The sequence below is a fragment of the Poecilia reticulata genome, linkage group LG14 (genome assembly GCF_000633615.1).
Source record: "Poecilia reticulata strain Guanapo linkage group LG14, Guppy_female_1.0+MT, whole genome shotgun sequence".
Classification (NCBI taxonomy): Eukaryota; Metazoa; Chordata; class Actinopteri; order Cyprinodontiformes; family Poeciliidae; genus Poecilia; species Poecilia reticulata.
Window position 1 is genome coordinate 27,548,044 of NC_024344.1, and position 10,136 is coordinate 27,558,179.

Genomic DNA, 10,136 nt, shown 5'->3' on the forward strand with positions numbered 1-10,136 from the left:
GAGCCTTTAAATCTCAACTTAAAACCACCTGTTTAGAGTTGCTTATGGCTAAATTAGGGTTAGAGTGTCAGGGTTTTGATGTCTTCAATGTTTTTATGTTTTTATCTTTACTTTTCATCTATTTATTAATTTCTTTTTATTCCTCTGTCTAATGATGTAAAAGTGACTGAGGGTCGTTGTGCGCACAGAAAAACCCTGTAAATTCTAGACTCTAACAGGTAAAAATAGTGCACAAAAATCCATGTAGGACGGTGAAAGTCCTAGCGCAAAAATTTGCATGACAGGTGGAGGGAGCCTGGTGCTGCAAGGTTGGAGACAGAACAAGTCCTGTTAGGCGATGGGGTCTGGATAATACCTGGATAATACCTGGATAATACCTGGATAATACCCGTGTTAAACAGACGGCGGAGTCCGGTGACGACAGGCGCTTAAATTCCGTAACAAAAGTATGTTTTAATCTTCTTTTTTTTTCAAAATATCTTTCTCTTTCTTACTATTTATTCAATGTCACATGCTGATTTTATTTATTTATTTATTTATTTTAATTATGAAAAGCACCTTGAAATGCCTTGCTGCTGTAATGTGCTATACAAATAAAATTTGATTGATTGATTGATATAATTGATTGATTCTCTCTACTACTTGGTCATGCTCTGCAGCCATTAAGCCTCCTTTTCAACTCCTCTGGAATTTGGGGTCATAGTTCAAGCATCCTTTAAGATTTTGAGATTATAATCAGCTCCTTCCAGTTGTAAAAACAATACTTTGTTGCCACGGTTATGCCTTATAACAATTACCAGAAAGTAAAAAATATGAGCAAAGCAGAAGGAGTAAAAAAAAAAAAGCTATTCCAACATGATGCAAGCATAAAAATTAAAGCTTTCAGAAAGAAATGACACAACAGGAGATTTTCTAAAGATATTCAGCATTTCTAGAAATGAGCTGCAATCTGTAAAAGGTGAGGTGTGGCAATCATTGCTGTAATTAGCACATTCATTTGGACTTTCTTCAAGGGGTGGTGGAGCTCAGAGCTGCTTGCTCCCTCAAAGCCTGATAAATAAATAACTGAAAGTGTTAATTAATAGGATTCCATCTTGAAGGAGTCATTAAACTAACATTCTGTGTGCAACCTGCCAACATATCTGCTGTGGAGCGGCAGACTCCAAAGAGGACACTTTAATAAGAGAAGCACAGATATAGAAAAAGAAGAAGATAAAAAAAATGGCTCTGCAATAATAAATACTTCACAGTCGGCTGCGTCATGGATTGGAAAAATTCAGTCTGTGCTTTACGGCATGAATCCATGAAGATGAAAACATTCTTCAAGGTGAGGGGATGAATCAGACTGGTGTTCAGTTGTGTCTTTCTCATACTGATGAGGCGCTGGCCCCTCCACTCCCTCCGCCCCACTTGGAATTTTCAAGTGGCTGTGATTTTTGGGCTGAGCTGCATTAGCAGATTGGTTTGGTGCTCCGTATCTCTGCTCACAGCGATGAATAGTGTCAGTTCACTGTCAGGAGGAGAGCACAGCACTGCTCTCATTCTCACCCCTGCTGTCAGGGTTCGAGGAGAACAATTTGTCATCAGGAGACCCACTTTATAGGCTTCATTACTGTAGCTTCAAGCTGGGACTTCAAGGGTACCGTACCAAAAAAAGAATTAAATAAAAAAACCTCAGCTGCAAGCAAAAGAAGGAGTAGCCTGAGTTAAAGAGGCTGTTCAAAATACCTGTTACACAAATTTGTTTTGGTTTTGCTTTTTTGTCACCCTCAGATGTTTCAGGTCATCAAACTAATGTTAATATTAGACAAAGATAACCTGACAAAGAGCATTAACATGACCACTTAACTATGTCATCCAAATCAACCTGATTCTAAGTGGAAAATATATTAAAGGGTGTCTGCACATCCTTAAAAAAATTCTTAAATTCATCTATAATAAAGGCCTTGAAATATCTAAAATTAATTAAAAAAAAGATTTGTTTTTAATATAAATATTGCATTTGCCTAATAACTGAGTTTACCCATCAGCTGTGGAGGAATTTCAATGTATGACATGTTTAAAATCACTGAAACTTCATTTACTTTTGCCTGGATTTTGATTTTAGTTTTGCTCTTCAGTCAGAGGCTTCACAGCATCACCATCCACAATGAGAATAGCAACTTGGATGATGACCTATAATACATTTAATTTACGTTTGGGATAAATTAAGTTTTGTGTTAATTGCATTGGAATTGAACTGAGTTTGAGATGGAGCTCTTGGGTTTTTGCAGGTTTTCTAAATATTACACATAAAGACTTTGCATTGAATTTGCAGAGACATTCACTCCTTTTGATTGGCAGAAATCAAAAGGAAAGGGTTAAGAAGTGCCTCAAGATTGGGATAAAATGAATACAGACCAAAATACCAGAGCAAAAAGGGTGAAATCAAGCAAAACTGGCAGATAATTGTGAATTTTTGCCACTCTTTTAAATCCAAGTGGACATGTAATTGGTTCTTGATTAAAATGTGGATTTAACTCTGCTGCTTTGTCTCCAACGCTGGTGGGGGAGAAATGTGCAGTCCATTGTCTTTTTTAGCTTCCTTACAAACCTATGATGTGAATTGATTTATTATTTTCCACCCTGCAGTGGTCTTTGTGCATATTCTAGTCAGGGGGCGCTTAAGTTACAGCAGTGCAACTGGAAACAAACAACCAGCACAAATACACACTGTCTGCCATTGTTAGCCTCCTCCTTGGGCCCTGCAGTGCAGAGAGGAGCTTTAAGATGAGATTACTGATGGATGAGGCGACTGCTCGCTAACACTCCTGCGGATTTATGACTGAACGACTTCATGTCCTGTATAGTAATCCATTTGGGGGGACACTGCATCATTTTATTGACAGCAGAATTAGGGCTCTGTGTGATTGCTTACCTTTGTTTATTGCACAAAGGCTTTGCAACATCCAATCCAGCACAAAGGCCAGGGATATTTGTCCTGCTTAGAGTGTTGTGTAATGCAGTTACAGTTGTTTCAGTCTGAACATGCAGACCAGAAAGGTGACGCACTCAGGTATTCAATTTGAACCCAAAACACTGAACTTGGAGCACAATCCTCTTACAAAACATATACTTTAATGAAAAATAAGAAGTCTATAATTAATGGAAACATAAAAATTCAGTCTGAAGGCTGATGGGTGTTGGAACTTGTTTTTTTGTACCCTTTTATCAAATCACATTATAATTTCATTTTATAATAAAAAAGTTGATAAAAAACCGTCTCACTGGGATCTATAATAAATTATTCTATCAATTTATTAAACAGCTAGAAAATTATTAAAACGTTTATTTCAGTAACAGAATTCAAAAAATTACATTTAAATAGTTTCATTACACACACAGTGATCTATTTCAAATGTTTAATTTTGATGATAAAGGCTCACCACTAATGAAAGACATAGGATTCCGTTTCTCAGGAAATTTAACCAATAAAAAAATATTGTTAATAAAGAAATATTATGGCTCACACAATCATGGGGTGAACTGCTGACTTGACAGTCACACAAGACGGTCCATTTTGTGCAGGCTGCCAATGACATGAAGGAAAGTCCCAGGTGAAAAAAAAGTATACTTTAGTATACTAAATTTTAACATACAGTACTTTAGTATACTTTTATCGATATACTTAAACTGTACTATTTTGGAACAACAAATTTTGTGCTTAGTATACTTTAGTAGTATTTAAATAGTATTAAATTACAACTAATAGTATATTTTAGTATACTATACGTACTGTTTTGGAACAACTTCAAGTGTACTTAAAGTATACTTTTTAAATATAATATTTCAGAGCTTTATTATTATATTTTGATATAATTATTATATATTTTGAGTGTAATAATTCTGTCTCAGAATTATATTAAAAATATAATATACTATTAATATATAAGTAATGTATATAAATTACACTTAATTTTTATTTTTGATTTCCTTCTATTGATAATAAGCTACAATTTTAATTACTTATGAAAGTCTTTATTCCAACGTACCTATTTTGTACATTACATGCATAACTACACTACAGTATTTACATTGTTTTAGGCTACAATTACATGGAAATATTAATTACACAAGATGTTGAAGGTAATTCAAATATTTTGTTTTATTACCGACATTTTAAAATTGTCCAATTTTACTCACAACTTTATGAACTTTACATAAATTATCAGTTTACACATCAAAAGTGAACACATGAACATGACAATTTAAGTGCGACAATAAAATATAAAGTGAGGATCAACGACAGAACATTCCTGTTCACTGCACCTTACAGGAACCTACAAAAGAGAACAATAGAGCAATTAAACAGAGAAAGTGTTTGTATTTAAAGAGAACAGAAAAATGGCAAATAAAAAAATAATACTTACAATTTTAAGACGTTGTGGACTCACCATGTATGTGACATCATCAGAACTGATGATGATTGGGACCGGATGCCTGGGGTGGAAAAACATTTCTGGGTGTCTTCTTTGCCCTGTTTATGTTAGAAGTAGAAAATAAATAGTCAGCAATGTCAGAATCCGTTGATGTTGGCATTAACTATAAAGCTGTTTTAAATGTGAACTTAAGGAGACAAACTACCTTAAAATCTTTCCATCCATGATCTGAACACACTGATCCTTGCAGGGTGGTGAGGGGGGCTGGTGGTGCCCATCTCCAGCAGTCATCAGATGAGAGGCAGGGTTCACCATGGACAGGTCACCAGTCCATCACAGGGCCCTGAAAGCCAACAACAAATAAAAAAAAAGAAAGATAAATGTTAGATTAACAAGGGGAAAAATTCTGTCCAGTTATCTTTAAATCAAATTATGTTTATTAAGCACTTGGTGTTGGTAACACAGCAGTTTTTGTTGTTGAAAATGTAGCTAGCTCCTCATTGAAACAAAACAAAAACAAACTTGCATCATGAAGACGATGTGAAGGTTCATCCTCAGAGCTGGTTGGTGATCTGGTGGAGTCAGAGCTTCTTCTGAGACAGAAAGTCTTTAGGTTTCCTAACACCTGATTTCTCTGGTTTCCTCTTTCATCTCCATTTGCTTAGTTAGACTGAAAACATATGTTGAAGATAAAATCATTGATGAACGAGTTAGAACAACAACCTCACAATATCAAAGTCTCTTTGTCTTATGGAGCTTAATTAAAACCAGCTTAGTTTATAAACTAGAAAATTCCTGCAGAAATTTTAAAGGGGCATGCCAAAGTGTGCCCATCGAATTTTTAATATGGCGTTCTGATGCCAAAAATGAGCAATAATGCTAAAGAAAGCTTTAGAAGCATGTTCACTAAGCTGTACTTGTACCATTTAGTATGTTGCATAAGCTAAAATGAGCCAAAATGCTAATAATGGCATGAATGCTATCAGTAGCATTTGTAGCATCACTAGCATGTTTTCTGTCATTACTTACTCCATTCAGTATATGAAACATTGGTAATAAGTAAGAAAAGCGTTCTGATGCTCAACATTAGCATCAATGCTAAGCTGAGCTAAATTGTAGTCAAGAACCTGTGGAGAGTCAGAAACATATTGATGAAGCTGTACTTGGACCATTAATTTTGTTAAAATTAATGCATAAGATAAAATGAGCCAAAATGCTAATGTTAGCATGATTGCTATCAGTATCATTAGCATGTTGTCTGTCATTACTTACGCCATTCACTATACAAAAAGTTGCTAATAAGTAAGAAAAGTTTTCTGATGTTAAATATTGGCATCAATGCTAAGCTGAACTAAATTGTAGTCCAAAAATGCTAATGCTCTGGATCAGTCAGTTCCAAACCCTGTGATAAAACACCATCTCCCTGCCTATGGCAGTGCACTGACTCACAGTTGAACTTGCCTGTTGCAAGTCTGTACTGATGGGTTTTATACTGTTCAACACCAACATCCAATGACTGAGGCTCTTGCCAGGTCCATCACCAAAGTTCTATGGCTGATTTAGTTCATTGTAACGGTACAACAGCTGAACCCAGTTCGCAATAAAATTCAGCTCCAGACTGACGACTATAAGCTTCACACATGGTGTTCTCACCAACGGTCTGAAATAATAAAAAAAAAAAAAAAGACTGTCGGTAATTCTTTATTTCTCGTAAATTTCCAAGCTTCATACTAAGGATTTTAATTCACATTCAAAAATTTAGAGAAAAAATAATTTTATGTAAGCAAAATATGAATAATCACAGGAAATATTTATTCTTCCCACAATGCATTGTGAGACCTCTCTCTGAGCCCATTTGTGAGACTACTCAGCCTCTTTCTGGGACCCGTTGCTATGGTAATTAATTATCTGGACCTGGGCTGGCTCTCTCTGTCTGACAGTATGCTGGAGACAGAGTTTCTATACTTGAGACACTCAGTGTCGGTCTCAAGGACGCCGACAAAACACCATAAACCCTAGCAAAATTTTGAAAACATTTAAGTATTATATTATCTTCTAATCTAATATTATAACTAACTCGAGGGGAAAAGATAATAAAAGCTAATATTATCACTTACCTGAGAGGATTATTGAGGCTTTTATTTTGATATTTCATTAAGCTTCATTTGAAATGGCCACACTAATCCCATGTGTAATARTAAWTGGGTTWAATCAGTTATATAATACTCAAAACAGAAAAACATTCAATAATTTTGCACACAGAACAGAACATTTAGTCTGCTGTTGTAGTACGTTTTAGGCTTAATGTTTTATTAATAAATAATTGCTGTGGTAGATTAGCTGCTAATAAATGCTAATATTATTTCCCCGCCTATGGTGGTGCACTAACTCAAGAGAATAAGATAATAAAACCTATTTTGAAATTTTATAGTAAGTGTCATTTGAAATGTCAACACTAATGCCATGCGCAACAGTGGTTTTTGTTAAACCAGTTATCTAATGCCCAAAAGAAGCAATTATATGATGTAATAATCTTTAAGGCTTTTATTTTTAAATTTTATGTGAGCTTAATTTTAACTTGCCTAACTAATCCCATGTGTAATGGTTATAGTGTTAAATCAGTAGTTGTAAATACCAGTTTAGTCCTCTATAGAAACATACAGTTCTGCCATGCAGCTGCTGTGCCCTGCTCTGTGTTCTGTTGCTATGGTAATTAATCAATCCCCTGCAGCTGTGAGAGCCAAAGTGTGGGAAAATTCTATTCAAANGAGCCCATTTGTGAGACTACTCAGCCTCTTTCTGGGACCCGTTGCTATGGTAATTAATTATCTGGACCTGGGCTGGCTCTCTCTGTCTGACAGTATGCTGGAGACAGAGTTTCTATACTTGAGACACTCAGTGTCGGTCTCAAGGACGCCGACAAAACACCATAAACCCTAGCAAAATTTTGAAAACATTTAAGTATTATATTATCTTCTAATCTAATATTATAACTAACTCGAGGGGAAAAGATAATAAAAGCTAATATTATCACTTACCTGAGAGGATTATTGAGGCTTTTATTTTGATATTTCATTAAGCTTCATTTGAAATGGCCACACTAATCCCATGTGTAATAATAAATGGGTTAAATCAGTTATATAATACTCAAAACAGAAAAACATTCAATAATTTTGCACACAGAACAGAACATTTAGTCTGCTGTTGTAGTACGTTTTAGGCTTAATGTTTTATTAATAAATAATTGCTGTGGTAGATTAGCTGCTAATAAATGCTAATATTATTTCCCCGCCTATGGTGGTGCACTAACTCAAGAGAATAAGATAATAAAACCTATTTTGAAATTTTATAGTAAGTGTCATTTGAAATGTCAACACTAATGCCATGCGCAACAGTGGTTTTTGTTAAACCAGTTATCTAATGCCCAAAAGAAGCAATTATATGATGTAATAATCTTTAAGGCTTTTATTTTTAAATTTTATGTGAGCTTAATTTTAACTTGCCTAACTAATCCCATGTGTAATGGTTATAGTGTTAAATCAGTAGTTGTAAATACCAGTTTAGTCCTCTATAGAAACATACAGTTCTGCCATGCAGCTGCTGTGCCCTGCTCTGTGTTCTGTTGCTATGGTAATTAATCAATCCCCTGCAGCTGTGAGAGCCAAAGTGTGGGAAAATTCTATTCAAACCAGCCTGTTTTGAAACCAAAAAAGCCCTTCGAACAACTCCTTCCCGTTCAGGAATCGTGCCATGTATTCGAAAACCGTTTGAAGCGTATGAGAAGGCTATTTGTCTTCTCCGATATTCCCGCGTTTCATATCTCTACCTCAATCACAGATTAAAACTAAATTGATAGACTATGGACTTCTTCAAGCCAGAAGATCTATTGCATTATGCTGGAGGARCATGGAYSCGCCCTCCATGGGACTCTGGAAGAAAGAAATTGCAAACTCACTCGGACTGGAAAAACTAACATACATCGCCAAGAGTAAACAGCGGGACTTTGAGAACTTGTGGGAGCCATAAATGAGGATCATAGGGACTGAAGACGGAGCTTAATAATGGGTGTCTTGAATGGATTTCTTGTTTACAGTTTTTATTTAAATACTGTCTTGTTAATTTTTCTTTTTGTTCCAATTTTAAGGGCCTTTTTGGAATCAAACAAATGCAGGTTTGAATGGTGAATGCGTGAGTGAATGTGATGTTTATAATGTTAAGTTGAATGTTTGTAAATTTATGTCCTAAAAGAGAAAATTCAATAAAATATATTTTTTTAAAAACACAGTACATTAAATACATAAGCTAAATTATAGAAAATCAGTTCATACATTAAATGTTTTTAACCGTTTTATTGGCGACGTACAGACAGAAGGAGCATGCTCTCATAGATTGGCAACCGGTTGCGCAATCCCAGGTGAGGCTCAACTCGCTGCTGCTTCACCAGCTTCGCTTCCAAGCATTTGAATGGAAAAATGCGAAAATTCAGCGATTTTGAAAAAAAAAATCTGATTTGGTTAAATTAAATGAAAAAATAGATACTTTATAGTACAAACCACAGGGTGAAAATATCTTTATAAATTATTATATGATTTTTCCATGATGACAGGTGAGGCCCCTGACCGCATGTCACTGGTGTGGAACTATAACGCACTGAGTGAATGCATGGGGACGTTTGCGTGGTTAACACCTCTCAACGGTGAGACGCAGAATCTGGAGAGTTGTTTGTTGGAGCGACGCAGAAAATTCAAAAATAGAAACATCGCTTTTGGAAAAGGCAGATTTGGCATAAACTGGTATGTGAATGGTTCGGATGGAAATGGAAATAGGAAATGAGAAAGACGGAAATTTTGAAGGGTGGACAGCAGTGGGAAGAGGGAGGGAGAGAGGTCGTGGAAGAAATAAAATGGATGAAGGAAAGGGATCTGGTGATAGCCAAGGCAGTAAACGGGAACTGGAAGGAAGTAGCTCAGAAGAAGAAAAGATAGTGAAGAGGAAAGCTGTGAGGGAGGAATATAAAGTAATATTAAAACTAAAAAACGAGGAAGAACAGGATAAAATCAGCCCCATTGTGGTGTCAAGAGAAATTAAAAAGAAAATTGGAGATGTTGAAATGATAAAGATTTTGAGAGACGGAAACCTTTTGGTAGTATGTAAAGATGTAGAACAAAAAAATAAGGCTTTAAATGTGGATAATATTTGCAAAAGATCTGTGCTGGAGGAAAAAATCATGGGAGAAAATAAAAAAATTAGAGGAGTAATTTATGGGATCCCTCTAGATTAGCGGTTCTCAACGTGGGCGGTACCGCCCCCTAGGGGGCGTTCAGAGGACGGCAGGGGGCGCTGGCAGACATTTTTACAAAAGGGGGGCACTGGGATTCCTTTGGGGGGCGTTTGGTCAAAGGTAAACTTTACACCTTCAATACACAACAATTCCAGTTTAGACTTTGAGCAACKTGGTAAAACTGTATTGTGTAACATTAAATCATGCTTGGCTGCAACTGTATBGATGGCAGCTCTTCTTCTATTCAGTGTTTGTAGCTTCTGTTAGCTTCTTGGCGCAGCTCCGTTCTCCTGCTACTGGTAGCTAAAATCACGATACCCTCACTGAGTATCCCTCTGAAAAATGAACCCATTTAACTTTAAGTACCTTTTAAAACAACGGAAACAATTTCTGCATTCTGATGATTGAAATTTAAAAGTGCTGTGTTGTTCCATCAC